We start from the raw sequence: 19,173 nt of genomic DNA on the forward strand, positions 1-19,173 counted from the left end.
CTGACAACAGTGACAACCAAGACACCCTTGTCACTTCAGTTATTTTTACACCAGGCCTGACAACACATCAAAACTCCCTCTCGTAAGGGAAACAATATGAGACCACTGCATCAAGCATCAGGCCCATTAAACGCTATGTATGTGTCACACAGAACATCATGCATTATGTGATATACCCAATAAAGTTAGAGGTGTGGTCTAACTCATGTTACTATGTAATGGTAGTGGTACCCTATTGAGTGTTGGAATATAGAGATAATATTCTGGTCCAGCTGAAAACAACAACATCACTACATCCTGGATTGTGATCCCTGTAATGGTGATCAGTTTGCATGGGTTGGGATGCACTAGAGATAATATCTGTTCAGACTGTGTGTGTGTGTGTGTGTGTGTGTGTGTGTGTGTGTGTGTGTGTGTGTGTGTGTGTGTGTGTGTGTGTGTGTGTGTGTGTGTGTGTGTGTGTGTGTGCGTGTGTGTGTGAATGCGTGCCTGTGTGTGTGTGTGTTGAGGTCTCAGGCTGGCAGGCGAGGGGTTAAGTCTCTGGCCCTGGCCGCTGTCAGGAAGCAGACAGCTGCTTTGTGATGCGCTTGATTGGCGGCCTCCGGCGCTGAGATCAGTGGCTGCGCCGTGTGATATGTGCCATTTTGGCCTGCATGTGATGTGCAGTGCAGTTTGTCCGTGGCGTCGCATAAGGAAGCCTTGGAAGTATTGTTGGCTGTCACTCAAAGGGGATGTGGCAGCTCAAAATTCGACACCTGGGTTTTTCTCTTCAAAGAGCTCCCATCTTCATTTGATGCTGTCTTCCTCATCGGAAAAATAAGGTAATAAAATGACACCCAAACATACAAAGCCTAAAAACATTTGCATGGCTTTCAGAAGGTTTTCACACCCCTTGACCTTTTCCAGATTTTGTTGCTTTACAGCCTGAATTTAAATTTGATTAAATATTATTTTTTTGTCACTGGCCTACACACAATACCCCAAAATGTAAAGAAAATCAGATTATTTACAAATTAATGAAATATTTTTAAGCTGAAATGTCTTGAGTCAATTCAACCCCTTTATTCAGCAGCAAAAATGATACGTTGCATGGACTTACTCTGTGTGCAATAATAGTGTTTAACGTGATTTTCTAATGACTATCTCATCTTTGTACCCCACACACAATTATCTGTACGGCCCCCCAGTTGAGCAGTGAATTTCAAACACATATTAAACTACAAAGATCAGGGGGGGCTTTCCAATGCCTTGCAAAATAAAGGGCACTTATTGGTCAAAAATAATAAAAAGCAGCAGTGAATATCCCTTTGAGCATATTGAAGTTATTAACTACACTTTGGATGGTGCATCAATACATCCAGTCACTACAAAGATACAGGAGTCCTTCTTAACTCAGCTGCCGGAGAGGAAGAAAACCGCTCAGGGATTTCACCATGAGGCCATGGTGACTTGACCTCATGGTAAAAAAAATGTTTAAGTTACAGAATTGAATGGCTGTGATAGGAGAAAACTGAAGATGGATCAACAGCATTGTAGTTACTCCACAATACTAACCTAATTGACAGAGTTAAAATAAGGAATCTTGTACAGAATGAAAATATTCCAAAACATCCATCCCGTTTGCAACAAGGCACAAAAGTAATACTGCAAAAAAATGTGGCAAAGCAATTCAGCTTTTGTACTGAAGACAGTGTTGATTGGGCCTAATACAATACAACACATTACTGATTACCACTCTCCATATTTTCAAACATAGTGGTGGCTGCATCATGTTATGGGTATGCTTGTAATCATTAAGGACTGGGGAGTTGTTCAGGATACAAAAGAAATGGAATGGAACTTTTAAGCACAAACAAAATTGTGGAGGAAACCTGGTTCAGTCTGCTTTCCTCTGTACACTGGGAGATTAATTTACCTTTCAGCCCAAGGCAAAATGTACACTTGAGTTGCTTACCAAGAAGACGGTTTATGTTTCTGAGTGGCCGAGTTACAGTTTTGACTTAAATCTGCTTGGAAATCTCTGGCAAGACTTTAAAATTGTGGTCTAGCAATAATCAATAACCAATTTGACAGAGCTTGAAGAATTTTGAAAAGGATAATGGGCAAATATTGTATAATCAAGTTGTTCAAAGCTCCTACAGACTTACCCAGAAAGACTCACAGCTGTAATTGCTGGCAAAAGTTATTCTAACAATGTATTGAGTCAGTGGTGTGAATACTTAAGTACATTGCATATGCTGTGTTCATTTTCAATGAATCTGCAAACATTTCTAAAAACATGTTTTTACTTTGTCATTATGGGGTGTTAGATGGATGAGAGAGAAAAAAACAATTAAATCCATAAAAAATTTAGGCTGTAACGCAGCAAAATGCGGTATAGCTGTTTTACTCAACGGTTGCCATAATATATTTTCTACACCACGTTAAATTTTTTGAGAAGAAAGTCAGTGCTCAGTCAGTCTAATGGATAAAACAAAGGGGACGTAACATTTGTCAATAAACATCCCAGCTAGCAATGAGGAATTGGCCCAGAAGCGGCCCTCTTCTGGGGGGCCGCAACTGATTGAATCGACCCAGAATCGTGTGTCGGACTCAGCCCGGACTCAAAATGGATGACTGCCAAGAATCGGCCCAAGTACATCAGGCTGTTTCCGTCTACCGGAATTCACCCACAAAATTACCAGATTTAGTCATTCTAAGTTTTATACATGCAAATTATACCCATCCACAAAAATGATTTTGTGTTGGAGGACACACCATACACCTGTTGACCATGTCAGCATGCATGCACCTGGCCCACCACAGGAGACACTACAGTGTCTTAGACCACTGCGCCACTTGGGAACTTCCATCCACAACATTTTTAATGCTTATCAATTGCCTTGCAAGTATCAAGATACTAAAATACCATGCAGGACTCTTAAATAATATAATTGAAATGTTAATTGTATTTTTTTTAATCACAGAAACATTGAGGAAAATATGGAAAAATAAATAAATAGTGAAATGTTATTTATATAAAGCAGCCCCTGTAATCATCTGCCAGAGAGTAGCCACAATCGGCCCATGCCCCAAGTAATACATTTGGGCCAGATAACCCACACCGGAATCAGCCCGAGCTCAATCCCCGCATCTTAGCCATAAGTAATACTGCCGAAGGCGGCCCAGACTCGGGCCACATGACGTCGGCCGAGTCTGACTCTCAGCCGAGTGCCCCGACGATCAGCCGGAATCAGCCCAGATCCCCTGTGCTAGCTGGGATGTTGACAATAAACATATTCTTGTCAATAAACGTACTGATTCATCACACGTAAATAAGAGTGTAGGCCATATGCAGGGCGAGAAAACAAAAATGCTAATCGCTAGCTACTGGGCCATACTCCAGGGAAAACAATGCCCTTGCTGTTAGCCTCCTGTTAGCTCTGACAGAATGGGATTAAACACAGTGTGTAAAATGTTACAGTTCAGAACAGCCCTTTGTACATTTTGTGACAAAATAGTCAAATTAAGTCTTTACCCCATGCAGCTCTACCCTTTCCCTCCTCTTCCCTCTTTGTTTTTAGCCTGGAGCTAGTTAGCGGGGAGAGGCGTCACAGGCAGCCAGCGGAGGTCAGCTACGCCTGCAGGCATGAAGGCCTTCAAGTCTGCGGCCTCTCATCTGGCCATTTAACACAACATAGAGGGACTGGATGGATACAGCAACAAGGAAGGAACACTACAACAACACACTAAACCACAATTAGCAGAACAAAATCTCACCCGAATAATGGCATTGTTTAGTATGAAGCTATTGAGCCCCTACATGGTTGAATGCCTGTTTGGGAGAAATGTAAATTGAAGTGCTGTATGTACAAATTATAGGAATAGACATGTATTCATATGTTTATGGTCATAGCTCTTTAAGCAACTGCTTAATACAGTATCCAATCTATGTGGCTTTTGCTTCTTTAACTGAAAACAAAGGAAGATCCAAATCAACATGTTTTTTTCCCCCTGGAGATTGTCACCATTGTCACCTTTAACTAAATGTGTTTCACTGGATTTCCATGGAGTCACAGTGGCATCTATCCTCTGTCTGACTGTCTCTGGAGGTGCTTGAAGCGTTTATCCAGCAGAACTGACAGAGAGAAGGCTTTAATTAGCAAGCCTACTCTTTATATTGCATAACAAACTGTACTGTCTGTCTGAACGCTGGATAGTAATATTCATTCACTGATGTTTTTGAAGGACCAGTTGGAGAGAGCGTAGCTCCTCATTTACGCCACATAATTAAAAGCAAATGAGAATTCCACTTGCCGATTTAATTAACCACTTTAGATAAAGCAAACACACACGTGCGCACGCACACACACACACACACACACACACACACACACACACACACACACACACACACACACACACACACACACACACACACACACATACACATACACATACACATACACATACACAACACACATACACAGACACCTAGATGCACACAAATAGGTCAACCACGAGGGTTATTTAACCACGTAATATTTCAACTAGGAGCTTAATGATTTTGATATTATTCAAAGGGTAAACCGGCCTCATCTCGCTCCATTTTGACGTCAGTCAACTTGACATCATGTAAATACTCTTTCAAGCTCGGATTTCAATATTTTTCCCCCTCCAATAATTTGCGAGTTCTCCTCAGTGTTAACGATGAAGGGTTTAATTCATCATAACAGTATTTGTACAACCTCTAATTAGCGGCAACACTCGTACAACAATGCCGCTGTTATCTCAACATGCAAATGAGCTCTCAGTCTGTTACGTGTGCTAATTTTATGAAACGGGCGATAACTAACGCCTGCGTTAATCTCCTCTGCATTTAACCCTGGTTACTTTTAATCCGCCATCCATAACAAACAAACAACCAATAATCCTATTACCGGCTTGATGATTCTCTTTTTATTTATTTTTTATTTTTCATTGAATTTAATCTCAATTAGAGGCAGAAAAACCTAGACAGACTGACTGCACTTGACAGGAAGTACTTTTCCCTCTTTCTTTCTCAGTTTGATGGATAAGCCGTGGATAAGTCTCAGTCTCTTTTCTCTCCTCTGGCTGTTCATGTTGAGATTCAGCATGAGTGAAGCTGCATCACATGTACACACACATACAAGGACACACATGCACATGCACCCACACAGGCACATGCACATGCACATGCACATGTACACACACGCAAGCAAAGACATGCCTGCACGCACACGCACACAAACCCATACACTCCCTCCCTGTGCTGAGGGAGTCTGAGACGCTGGCCTAGGTTCACTGACCTTGTCTGTATTGACAGGTCCTGCTATTAGGGGTCAAGGCGGTTAGGAGTCCCTGTGGTTAAATTACTGAGAGATGAATGCTGCATGCTTCACTGTGTGCCACTGTCTGTGTGCATCTCTCTTGCAACACTCTACCTATTTATGGGCTTGTGCGTGGGACTGAGTAAATGTCACGAAAGGTATGTATGCTAGGGTTTATTACATTGTAATTTGACAATGTGGCTGTGGCTATTGTTCTTCATGTTTGACACACTAACACGTTGCAGTAGTTGAGAGTTAGTGTTGATGTTTGACTGTTTTATTTCATTTTTACTGTTTGTCTGAGAGAGTACTTTTATCTTAGTGCACGTTTGCAAGAGATTCAACTGATTCAAAATGGACAACGACAAAGCATCTTCAATACAACTGAGATCGACTGCTTCGTGTGTGTTCCCTTACAAAACAAACGCGTCATATTTGCAGTTTCACATGTGAAAATCAAATGATCACATCTGAAATCGATATTTGTTTGAAATTTCACATGTGAAACCGGATGTTCACATTATTAACATTTTGAGTTCACACGTTAACACCACTTTTTCACATGTAAGTAGAATAACATGTTTTAACCTCACATGTGAATTGCAGTTGTACATGTGAAATTTGCAGTTTCACTTATTAAAAACATTCACTGCATATCTAATTTTCACATGTGAACATTTTTAACATGTGAAACCACGTATTTGGTGTTAACATGTTGCAGTAACAATGTTTCCACCAGTGGAATTAGAGTGACCACATCTAAAAAAGCCCAAATACAGGACAAGGGAGCGATTTAGCGGGACTTTCGCGTGACAGTGGGTAGAATGCATTTTTGCGGGGCAGGTTTACTGAATCACGCTCAAATGGCGGCATAGTTCTGCTGTATGAAGGTGTTAAACCTGTTAAAGGGCCAATCCTTAGTTGCTACATCCATTTTTTTGACTTAATCATATGTACCCATTCATTCTTGAAGAATATAACGCATAAATGCCTCATCATTTTGGTTCAACTGTCGCACCCCCACCAAAACCCAAAATGTAAGCTAGTATTACTCCAATGTAAACAACCACTGCGTAGACCCCAAAACATGGCTAAAACAATCAGTTTGATATCATGGAAGGTCAGTCCTTGCATCCATAGCGTTTCATTTGAGAGTGGTTGCATTTCTCCAGCCTCATCCCTCAGCTTGTTACTGAAGCTGTGGCAGGGAGGACACTTTGTTGATACTTCAATGAAGGTGTGCCGCTTTAAGCACCTTAAATAGAGTCATAGTGTTATTATATGGTGCCATCCTCTGGTGGGCGAGTCACTTTTGTGCCGTTAAGATCAAGCGAAACATTTGAAGCCGAGATCAACATTGTAAGTATTGCAAACAAAAATAATGTTATTGAAATCAAAACATACACCCGAAAGTATTGATAGCGAAACAAGATGTTGCAAGGAAATAATTTCGAAATGCAAGAACAAATATATTGTAGATGGATGGGAAAAAAAAAAACGTTATCATTTTTTATGCAATTTTCCTTATCTTTGGCTACGTTACCCTGGCCTTTGCTGCCTCATTTCGTGTTGCTCATTCCAGCAAAATTCTGGTTTGCCTTTGAACCTAAGCAGGGTCTCTCCTGGTTGGTCCCGGGATGGAAGACCAGATGTAGCTAGAAGTGGTGAAAAAGAAATGTGTCAAACGTGTCCCGAAAGCCATTTTTTTTTCTTCATGTGATTTCATTTGTAAGGGTGGGGTTGCATCAGAGTATCACTGAGTGTGTGTGCGTGATTGTGTGTTGTGACAGGTCATTTTCATTGACCTCATCCGAGAGTACACCAGCCCTCTTTTATGTTCACACCCCCGCCCCACACACCAGATCTGCCACCACAATTAAGGTCTGAATGAGCTTCACTGAGCATCATTACCTGTTGACACCAGGCGATGAGGTGATATGACATGCTGCTAGTCTGGCTAACTAGGTCAGACTGTACAATTACCAGGCTTTTGGAGGGCTCGGGGGCTGGGGGTGAGTGGGGGGCTTATAAGGAGGGATATGGTGGATTTAAGTTGTGTGATATGGCTTTGGAGACATCTCCTATCAAGCCCAGGAGCCATTCTCCTAAAGATGTAATGACATCTCATAATTAGCATCATGTCCCAACTTGTCTGCTGCTTTTAACTGTCATACTGTATTTGTGGTGAGGCTGGCCAATTCCAGAAGAGATGGGGGAGGAGCTATACACTGAAATGAATAGACACTCATGTGATCTGTCACATCCCACTGGTTATTACTTAGTGTCTGGAGGAATGTAGCGAACAAACTGTTGATGACATGGCACTCAAAGTCATCAATGAACCATTGGAAACCATTTCAGATGTAGGTAATATCAATTGTTGGTTAAATGAATTTGACATATTGGTTATATGTCACCTTAGGTATATGTAAACCTACCTTTTTATTTTTTTAAACTAGGGAGGTAAGTTAAGAACTAATTCTTATTTACAATGGCGGCCTACCCCGGCCAAACCCTAACCCGGACAACGCTGGGCCAATTGTGCGCCGCCCTGTAGGACTCCCAATCACGGCTGGTGGAGATACAGCCTGGAATTCAACCAGGGTCAGCACTGAGATGCAGTGCCTTAGACCGCTGCGCCACTCGGGAGTACCCCACCTCTCTTTGTTTGTTTATGAATTCTCGATCTCAACACAATATGATGATATAGTATGTCAAAGATGAGCCACAGCAACAGTTGTATTTTTGTTACTCTTCAGAATAGAACCTGGAAACAAAATTGTTATCTCTTTGCTGTCATACAATTTCACAAGTGTAAGCATTTCACTGCGTTAATGTAATTCAACATTTCAAATAGCTTATACCTATGCCTGTACCTACACTTCTAGGACTCATGTTATCCTTATTTGTGTCAAACCATCTCTCCCGCACATCACTTTCCTGTCCCATATTGAAGGAAGCAATCTACCTGTCAAAGCACAAAAACCAATGCAAGTCTTTGGGTTCTATGTATCTATGTATCTATGTATCTATGTATCTATGTATGTATGTATGTCTGTCTGTCTGTCTGTCTGTCTGTCTGTCTGTCTGTCTGTCTGTCTGTCTGTCTGTCTGTCTGTCTGTCTGTCTGTCTGTCTGTCTGTCTGTCTGTCTGTCTGTCTGTCTGTCTGTCTGTCTGTCTGTCTGTCTGTCTGTCTGTCTGTCTGTCTGTCTGTCTGTCTGTCTGTCTGTCTGTCTGTCTGTCTGTCTGTCTGTCTGTCTGTCTGTCTGTCTGTCTGTCTGTCTGTCTGTCTGTCTGTCTGTCTGTCTGTCTGTCTGTCTGTCTGTCTGTCTGTCTGTCTGTCTGTCTGTCTGTCTGTCTGTCTGTCTGTCTGTCTGTCTGTCTGTCTGTCTGTCTGTCTGTCTGTCTGTCTGTCTGTCTGTCTGTCTGTCTGTCTGTCTGTCTGTCTGTCTGTCTGTCTGTCTGTCTGTCTGTCTCTGTGTCTCTCTCTCTAACATGTCTTTTTAATCCATCTCTATATGATTCCTCTGCTCTCTATCATAAATCTCTTGCTGTCCTGCCTTATATATAATGTATTTGCAAAGAGAAGGAATAGAGGTGACAGAGTCAGTAGTTACTATGATCAAACATCGTACCTGGAGGCTAACTGGGAATCAGAGCCCCACTGACAGGGCCTACAGGGAACGAGTGTATGAGAGGGAGGGAGAGAGGGTGGAGGGATGGAAAGGGGGATGGCTAGAGGGAGAGAGGGAGGATAAAGGGGAGAAAGAGAGAGGGTGTGGATAGAGAGGGAGAGACAGAGGGAGGTAGAGGTTGGCTATACATACTGTAAGGGGTAATGGATTGCTGGGTGTGTGAATAAATCACTATTGTACAGGCTAATCTCTCTCACTCACTTGCAGGGTAAATACTTTGCTTATAGATCCAATACACGCCTCACTCTCTGCAGCTTGTTGGGCACGCTCAGTAGGCACAAGGCCTCTCCGAGACACTACACCTGCTCCTTTAAATCATCCCTCATTCATTCTCTCATCTTTTTTCACTCCATCCTTTCCACAGAGAGGTGGATGAGTCTCTTCGTAACGGATAGGGCTGAGACAGACAGTGTACCTCCCTCCCTCCCTCCCTCCCTCCCTCCCTCCCTCCCTCCCTCCCTCCCTCCCTCCCTCCCTCCCTCCCTGTCTGTATATTGATAGATACTCTAATTTTTTTCATTGTGCATATTGTTATGGAGAGGTATATTTCAAATACCTTATTTTCCTGTAGCTTGGCTCCAGCTTGGCTGCATTTGGATGTCCCTCTCCACACCCCATCATTGTAACTGCAGGGTAAAGACATCCCTCTCCTCTTTTCCCCCTCCCTCCCTCCCTCAGTAATCTGGCCCTGTCTCTAAATGTGGAGGTGCTGCTGCTCGGGCTTGATTGAAACAAACGGCTGCTGATTGCTGATCAGCCAGCTGTAAAGCCTGGCAAGGATATGAGCTAATGAAAAAAATGGACCTGATTTGAGAGGCACAGAGCGTCGCTCACCCCTGCTCGCCCCTGTCCCCCTGCTGTCCCCCTGCTGTCCCCCCCCCCCCACACTGCCCATCATTGTCAGCCTGTCTTCCCCTAGAGCGAAGGGAAGGGAGGCAGTGTGACTGTGTTGCTAGCACTGGCTAGCCTCGACACATGGAGACAGAGCGAGGGAAGCTACCACTGTCTAGCTGGTTGTAATGGCAGTGTAAGGGCTGACTGGGGAAGTGGCATGGAGGAATGAGTGAGCCCACGAGGACATTATAGGGTCAATCGTTGTGGCTGTGAGGCCTTTCTATCCCGCCTGTACAGCTCTGGGTTAGAGAGGACCTCTAAAACAATTGTCAATGCGTTATTCACTTAGCTTAGCTGTAGTGGTTTACCAAACAACTATTTGGCACAGATAACATAATACGTTGCTTTTATTAATTGGTTGGAGGTTCTAACAAAAAAAAATGTACGATTTTGGTTGGTGTCAGACCTACTGTGCTGCATGTTATCCTTGTTACAGCTCATTACTGGCATGGCCATATCGCCATTGTCACTCTATCGCTAATGAAATGTTTAGTAAGATATTTAACCAAAACGGAATGTCTTCACATCTTGTAGACGCTTCGATAGTCTTGCCGATGCCCCCTTTCCAGTTCCACTACACACACACACACACACACACACAGACGCCCACTGGCTCCTCATCTAGCAGAGTCGGCGCTAAACCGGGCCATAATGGCCGGTGGCAAGCCATTCGGATTGGCGATAACACATATACACATGTGGGGGAAAAAAATATCAAGGCAGTGAATTAAAGTCCAATGACCCTGTGTACACAGAATTAGCCATGAGATCATGGCTGCGTTAGGCTAGTGTATAATAACACAAAAACAACCTCATTATTCGAGCAGGGAGAGGAGTGGGAAGAAGCCAAATTATTTTCCTTTTACCTCCCCGTTTCCCTCTTTTTTTCTTTGACAGCCGCAGTAAATTAAGGAAGTGGTGATATTTAATACCTTTTAACCTCCCCAAGACAGTTTTCTGATCAATTATGTGAGCCGGCTGTAATTGTTAGCCGGGTTAATGATTCTACATGTGAGAGTGGTGCGCTAGCCAGCCGGCCCCTAAGATGGAGGCCTGAGTGCAATTACCTTAAACACCTCAAGTGTACTGGTGTCTGGAGAGGACATTACAGAGAGAAAGTAGGGGGGGGGGAGAGAGAGAGAGAGAGAGGATACTAAATAATACTGAACGTGTGCATAAATGTGTTTGGATACTTGTGTACGTATACTGTATGTGCACTATGCATCTTTACCAAATGTCTCTGTGTGTGTGTATATGTCTATGTGATCAGTATGTGTGTGTATATGTCTATGTGATCAGTATGTGTGTGTATATGTCTATGTGATCAGTATGTGTGTGTGTATGTCTATGTGATCAGTATGTGTGTATATGTCTATGTGATCAGTATGTGTGTGTGTATGTCTATGTGATCAGTATGTGCGTATATGTCTATGTGATCAGTATGTGTGTGTATATGTCTATGTGATCAGTATGTGTGTGTGTGTATGTCTATGTGATCAGTATGTGTGTGTATATGTCTATGTGATCAGTATGTGTGTGTATATGTCTATGTGATCAGTATGTGTGCGTATATGTCTATGTGATCAGTATGTGTGTGTATGTCTATGTGATCAGTATGTGTGTGTATATGTCTATGTGATCAGTATGTGTGTGTATGTCTATGTGATCAGTATGTGTGTGTATGTCTATGTGATCAGTATGTGTGTGTATGTCTATGTGATCAGTATGTGTGTGTATATGTCTATGTGATCAGTATGTGTGTGTATATGTCTATGTGATCAGTATGTGTGTGTATATGTCTATGTGATCAGTATGTGTGTGTATATGTCTATGTGATCAGTATGTGTGTATATGTCTATGTGATCAGTATGTGTGTGTATATGTCTATGTGATCAGTATGTGTGTATATGTCTATGTGATCAGTATGTGTGCGGGCGTGCATGTGCGCACGTCCGTGTGCTAAACAGGGTAATAGTGGAATGACACCTCTTCCGTTCCTTTATTGAACAGCTCATGAGGGTGTCCCTCCATGCCTGCGCCGTGTGTACATCTAGCCAGGCAATTTAAGAACATTAGACCTTGTGAAACCGCGGGCCGAGGCCTGACAGCCCTCCAAACACTAAATAAATCACATTTTTATTGTGTAGGAAGCTGGGTAGCTCCGCTGCACATGAGAGCGCTTTTTAAAGAGAGCACGTTTCAACACAACACCCGCGTTCACTGTCCAGCCCCCTCATGTGTGAGAAGACATGTTTCCAGACACATTTGGAATCTTAAACGGGACATTTTAACACCGAACCCCTCAGACTGTGGTCTCCATGGGGTTAGAGGCATACCTCTGTGTGGGTTTGTCATTCTTTCTGTAGATTGTGGAACCGTTGATGATCTGATACTACTATACCATCTTGCCTATTGAGAGAGATTTGAGTGTGGTAGAAGATGTGGTAGAATATAAAAAGTTTTTTTCCTTGCCATACAACAGTAAGGGTAACAGTTGGTGGTGTTGAATGACTGTAGGACGTGCCGCCCACCACCGACACAGAGGATGGTGACACGGTCTGACCTCCTATCCGTATGTCTGTCAGTGTGGAGGCGACGATGAGGCAAAGTCCAAGCATAGTTTACAATGCACCAAGACTCAACTGCTTTGGCCAGTGAACCACGCAAATGTAAAGCACAAGGCATCTAACTCGTTTCTACTGATATGGGAATGAAACCAAAAACCATTTCCGTGACATAGACTGACCAGGTGAATCCAGGTGAAAGCTATGACCTCTTAATTGCTCGTTGGATTTGATTGATTGATTGATTTGTTGCTTATGTTGAACCCCCTCTCTTTTATTCCTGGTAAGGTTGCGGGTTAGGCAAGCTCGTCACAAAGAGGAATAGTCGAGTGGAAGCGGCACAGATGAGGATGAGAGGAAGACACAACTTGACTTTGTCCGCCTGGCCTCGTGATGGTCTAACTGACGGCCCTCCACTGTTCTCCCTCTCGTCCCTCCGTCATTGTGGAATGGCCATGATAGACGTGCCAGGATTTACCATCTGAGGGAGGGGGGTGATCTGCACAGCAGATGTTTTAGACGTTCTGGCCATTTTTTTAAATCTGGAGCTGGGAGGCCAGAAAGGGGATCGAATTCGAATTGATGGAGTGAATCTGCGGAGTTGCATACAAGCGACCGTTGATCTTTCCTGAGGCCTGTGTTTGTCTGGAAGGTGAGCGATAGCTGTCAGGAATGTGTTGGCGAGACAAGAAAATATATTTGATTCACAACCAAATTCGTTTGGTACACACTGAGACACGGACATACGCACATGGGGACACACACAGACCAATCCCTTCCCCTTGCCCCACCCTCTCTGAGCAGGACTGTTGGTCAGATGCTGGCCCAACAGCAGACCATACCAATAGTTTCTTCTTCCTGTTTACTAATAGAAAATTAGCCAGCTGGGTCACATTCATTTCCCTCTTTCTCTTCCACAGGCTCTGGCCTTCATAGCAAGCCTGTTTATCATTAACTTGGTCATTTGGTAATTTAAACAGATTTTTACCCGAACAACAAGCTCTCTCTTATCCCTGAACACCAACCCGTACACTACACAGCTTAACAGAGCAAGTGCTCAATTAGTCTTCTACTTCTGTGCTCAGTCCTTTTCGATGGCTGTGGAGTGGGGCTTTTGTTTGTCGAAATGTGAGCAGAGAGCACTTTGGAGCGGCTCCACGGACGGCTGTAGCTAGCTAGCTGGGTGACAATGGAGGTGTTAGAGGAGGCAACACACACACACACACACACACACACACACACACACACACACACACACACACAGGCAGCCATGTTGAGCTGGCAGCTCTACAACACAAAGCATTTCTCTGTCAGTGGTCAAGCCTGACTGAACCCCCTCTACATTAGAGTCACACACACAAACACATGCGCAAGGGAACACGCACGCACGCGCAGAACACACACACACACACACACACACACACAGAAAAATACCCATTCCTGTTTTTTCCTTTTAAAACCTGGCTCAAATCTGCTTTTTTCCAGAAATTAGCCATCTGTGCTGTCCGTGAGTGACAATGTTCATATCAATCCTTGAGCACCCCGTCTGCACACACACTCAGACACACACACACGTGTGCGCACACAATCACACAAGAATGTGCACGAAGGAGCGCAGGCGTGCACACAAACCCATCTAATGTGCATCAACACAACTGATATCTGGCTACTGGAGAGGTAGGGTAAGGGTGTTAAGTGAACCACAAGCAGATTCATTTTGGACTGACTATGATAGCCACACACAAACACACACACACTTGCAGACGCGAGCACACACACACACACACATTTATACTCACCACAAATAGATACATACACACACACACACACGCAGCGTTCCTTTAGGACAAAGATGGCTGGTGGTTAATGAATCCTTTTTTTAACACCATTAGATTGAAAAATGGGCTGCGCTAGACCGTGTGTATTTTTCCCCACTCTCCTTCTTTTCTGTTAAGCTTGAATTTCGATGAATGGCTTTCATCAACAAACTGCATCTCATTAGGAGCGATGATGTGCCTTATGCTGATCATCATCATCTGCGAGTGGACTGATGAGCGATGAATGTCATCCTTAATGGAGCCGCGACATCTCCCCCTATCCTCAACCAGCTAGCGCTACGCTAACGCTAATTACACAACATGCAGCAGCTAGCCAGCCACCCGCCGCAACGTACAGACCACGTCCACTAGGTTAACGGCAGAGCCCAGACAGCCAATGAATATTCACCACTCACTCTCAGCGCACGTCGTCGCAGGTGGCTCTTTTTTTCATTCGTTTTTTTACAGGTGACAAGAAGAACGACGAGATGGCGTTTTTTCGGCGATATCGCACCTCATGCTAACTCGCAAATCACGTTGAGGCAGGGTAACGATAGTAAGTGACTCCTTTGTCCTCACACAGCCTTGGCTGGGGCTGCTGATGCTGTGCTTTGCCTGGAGTTCTCTTGGCCTGTACACAAAAAGAGAACACTCTCTAAGGAAAATGCCCGTTACTTCAAAAACATTGCTCCAGAATGTAGGGTCATTCGCCATTACTTTTGGTTAAGTAAACCAGGTGTATGGCGTTCCTTTTTAGGACATCATTCATACGTGTTTTTAAATGTGCAGTTAACCATTCCTGTGTTCATGAGCAATTGATGGCATGTTTTTCTGAGTATTCTGCCAAATATGTCATAAAAACCTCTCCAAGGCTGCAAGAAATCACAGCTCGTCCCTGTCTCAAGTCTTCTCTGACATGAGGCAGCTGGCTACTCTAGTGGTGTTTTCCCCCTCTGAAGAAGCCAACTCTGGAGAGTGTAAGGAGTGTCCGCACTCCGCTCTGAGTTGGCAGAGATTTATGAGTAGGTCAAACCAAAGAGTGTAAGAGAGTATACTCAGGGAGAGTTTGGGCTGAGATTTTACAATGTACTGGTTGGGTCATAATTCAAAGTTCATGCTCACATATAACACATTTGTAATTACGTAGATTATGAGAGAGAACAGATTTATCCCATACAGGTAGAACAAGTGCAAGCAGACACACACACACTCTCACGCACACAGGCGGACACATAGGCGCAAACACAACACATACACACACACGGCACACCATATGATTAGTCAGACAGAGGTAGGCCTTTTCACCCTTGTTGTTACATACACTGTACCACCTTATACACTGTGCGCTCGTAGTTTACGCTATGACAACCTATTCCTCCGTTTTATAAGAGAGTGTACCGAGTGTGATGAGGAGGAGGAGGATGATGTACAGCATGCGTCACGTCAGCGTAACAGGGAACGAGATAGACATCTTCCATCGTCAAAATAACTCACCAATAATCTTTTGTACTCTGTTTATTGGCATTTTTCAGCATTTGTTGACAACAACAAAAACATTCTGGACAAATCGTTAATAAATATTAGTTCAAAATAGGTTGGTTTAGAGGGTGATGCCGCAATCGGTGCAGAATTGCAAAGAGATGTACATTCCGATTTGATCCAGTCCACTGACATGCCTTTTATGAGTCTATCTTGGTTTCAACTTCACTTTTCTATTTTCTATGATTTACAGTTTGGAGTGTGTTGAATGTTTCATGGGCCATGGTGGAGGCCACTCTCCTGCAGCTTATTCGGCGCTGAACACACAAACCCTGTCTATTTCCGTTCCTGTTTGTTAAATATTAATCACACATTCCCACTGTCTTATCCACTGTGTGTTTGTGTGTGAGTATACTGTTCAAGTACTTTTCATACTGTGCGTGTGTGTGTTCCTTGTGTGTATTGGAAAGGGTACTGCTGTGGAACTCCCCACCTAGACCCCACTCATCCTTGGACATTTTCCTACCTTAGGCCCCTCTTATGGTGGTGACCACATTTCAAATCACCAAACTACTCAACTCATACGCGCCTACAAACGGGTCAAATAGAATCATCCAACTCTCCCTTTTACCAAATTCTGCCCGGGTAGAGAAGTGATAGAGTAGGGAAGTGATAGAGTAGCTGCCCCCCGTATGTTGAAACTTCTCCCACACAAAAGACACGAGAGTGGGAGCGAAATAAACGAAAGGAGAGAAGGCAACCTTTTGGGTGATTGTAATGTTGTTTGGGTCTGAATTCTTAAACAACACACAAGACAGTTAATGAGAGCATGTGTTCTAAGGCAAAGACAGTCTTGTATTTAATCTTGACCCTGTTGGATCACTCCACCACCTTTCAAGATGAATATTCAAACCTTTTAATTAAAAATCCCCCCCCCCCCGTCCTCTCTAGAAGAGGGATAAACAAATCTAGCTTGCGTTTGTTCCCTCCTGGCCTATTGTATACCATTTTATTCATGATTTCACTTAAACTTAGAAAAGTGCAAGATGGCAAGACGACGACACAGCGGAACAAAAAAAGAACACAAGTCCTAGCTGAAGGCTTGCGAGGGGCCTGCACTGTATCTCTCTGAGTCGCAGTTAATTACAGAAAGTGTTCGTGTTTCATTAACCCCTCATCAGTAATTAATCACGCGCTTTGATGTAAAGTTCAGCTTACAAAAGAGCGGGGGGAAATTCTCTCGCGGTTTTATAGGAGTACAGCCCTTCCTCACTGTAGTTGGTACACGGGACGGCCACTTCAGGAATTAAACATTTGTTATGACAGCACTATTTGCTTTCTGCTCCCAAATGCCACCGTACTGCATCTTCCAGGTCCCACAAGAGTCTCTTTGCCACAAGAGGCGGTTTGCATTTCAAACATGAGAGCTGTAGCGTATTGTGCACAAGTGTCCTTTGCCACAAGAGGCAGTTTGCATTTCAAACATGAGAGCTGTAGCGTATTGTGCACAAGTGTCCTTTGCCACAAGAGGCAGTTTGCATTTCAAACATGAGAGCTGTAGCGTATTGTGCACAAGTGTCCTTTGCCACAAGAGGCGGTTTGCATTTCAAACATGAGAGCTGTAGCGTATTGTGCACAAGTGTCCTTTGCCATTTCATTCTGACAAGTCACTGACTACATAAAGGAACAGTGAGTTTGTGATTTTATGTAGGTTTAACGTTGCTGTAAACCTTCTACCCCAGGTCGCAGGTATTTTACTTTCTAAGGTCTTGCTCCAGTACTGTATCTATTGCCAGATTTGTGTACAGTTTCCCAAGCTGAGATGTGATTACGGGTAAACCGCTCTGTCCTCTCTCTCTCTGTCTGTCTGGGGTGAGTTGGGGGTCGGGGGGTGAGGGAGAGGTCAGGGAGAGGGTGTTGTGGGCAGGGTTTGACTGTTGTAGACTGTAGAATGTGTTCTGTAGGGGGTTGGGGGTGAGAGGCAGGTCAGGTTGGATGTGTACACTATGGAGGGTGTGGGGATGGGGTCATTACATGGATGAGGTCATTACACTCTGACTCAGGACCACCTCCATTGGACAGCCCTATAGTCTACTCTTTGAATATGACAACAGAGTGGCATTGTTAGCATATGGGCATTTCCATGTAAAAGGACCCATGAGCACCAACATGGGAAGTTCATAGGAGCATATCAAATTGGGTGTCAAATTGAAGCTAAGAGTCTATAGTTTGGGGAAACTAAGGCATAGATACATTTTTCAACCATTTTCCATCTTAAAAATGAGGTATAAGTAAAGGTTATGACTTCTGGATTAACAGATTTCATAGCTGACACCCCATTCTTTCTGCAGACATCTTTTAAATCTGAATTCGGAGTTGATATTTAACATTTTTGGAAAATGTGGTCGCATAAACACCCGAGGGAGATTTTACCCCAACTCTGTTACCAAAGTTTGCCTCTGCACAGTTCTTCCAATAAATTTGTTTTTGTACATTATTCAGTGGAAACTGATAAAGTAGTCCTTGTGCATATGATTGGTCAACATTTCAAATCAATGGTCTTTGTTTGGCACACATTTTAAAGTTAAATTGATTTTGTCAAAGTGTTATTCTGTTAAGGTGGAATTGCCCTTCTATAATGCCTAACTAACCACACACACCCGACATGTCGACACACCCTTCACCTCCGTTAATCAGTAAGCGCTTGATGGATTGACAGACATTATTAGCACAGAGAGACTATGAACCCTCAGTCAACCTCCCCTCTTCTCCTCGCCTCCCTTCTTCCTCAATTCCTCTCCCACCCAAGCAACCCTGTCCTCCATTCCTCAGAACAGTCCGACTGGAGGCCATGTTACCGTCGTTTATGTTTTTGTTGTTATTGTTCCTGCCTATGTTGATATCAATTAGGAAATTCTTTAACTCGGCAGAAAAAATTGTGGGCATGTTGTTTTATTATGAAAGAGGAAGAAGAGACACCCCGGCAAACTTGTGCGAGTTAATGAGAAGTAGAGTATAGTTCTTCAGGGAGTTCAATAACACGGCACACAGAACCCCCTCCCGTGTGGAACATAATACGTTAGTGCTCTCCAATCCAATCGGAGGAAATGTTATATTTCCCACTTTTCTTGTTGGCACCATAGGTGCCTTTTCTGAGAAGTTACTGTATATTTATAGTGTGAATGGTTTTAGGTTAAAGAGAGTCAAGGGTGTGTGTGTGTGTGTGTGTGTGTGTGTGTGTGTGTGTGTGTGTGTGTGTGTGTGTGTGTGTGTGTGTGTGTGTGTGTGTGTGTGTGTGTGTGTGTGTGTGTGTGCGTGCGTGTGCGTGTGTATGTGCGTGTGTGTGTGTGTGTGTGTGTCAGAATATGATCTACAGTGCCTTCAGAAAGTATT

The 19,173-nt window shown here is 43.6% G+C and overlaps 1 long non-coding RNA gene across 1 annotated transcript; it reads left to right on the forward strand.

The window, feature by feature from the left end:
• Positions 1 to 621: 621 nt before the first annotated feature.
• LOC116356620 (uncharacterized) lies at positions 622 to 4,288 on the forward strand. The gene is made up of 2 exons (XR_004205034.1): positions 622 to 821; positions 3,564 to 4,288. It is a non-coding gene; the product is annotated as an uncharacterized LOC116356620 (long non-coding RNA).
• The last annotated feature ends 14,885 nt before the right edge of the window (positions 4,289 to 19,173 follow it).

Source organism: Oncorhynchus kisutch, linkage group LG2, assembly GCF_002021735.2.
Source record: "Oncorhynchus kisutch isolate 150728-3 linkage group LG2, Okis_V2, whole genome shotgun sequence".
Taxonomy (NCBI): domain Eukaryota; kingdom Metazoa; phylum Chordata; class Actinopteri; order Salmoniformes; family Salmonidae; genus Oncorhynchus; species Oncorhynchus kisutch.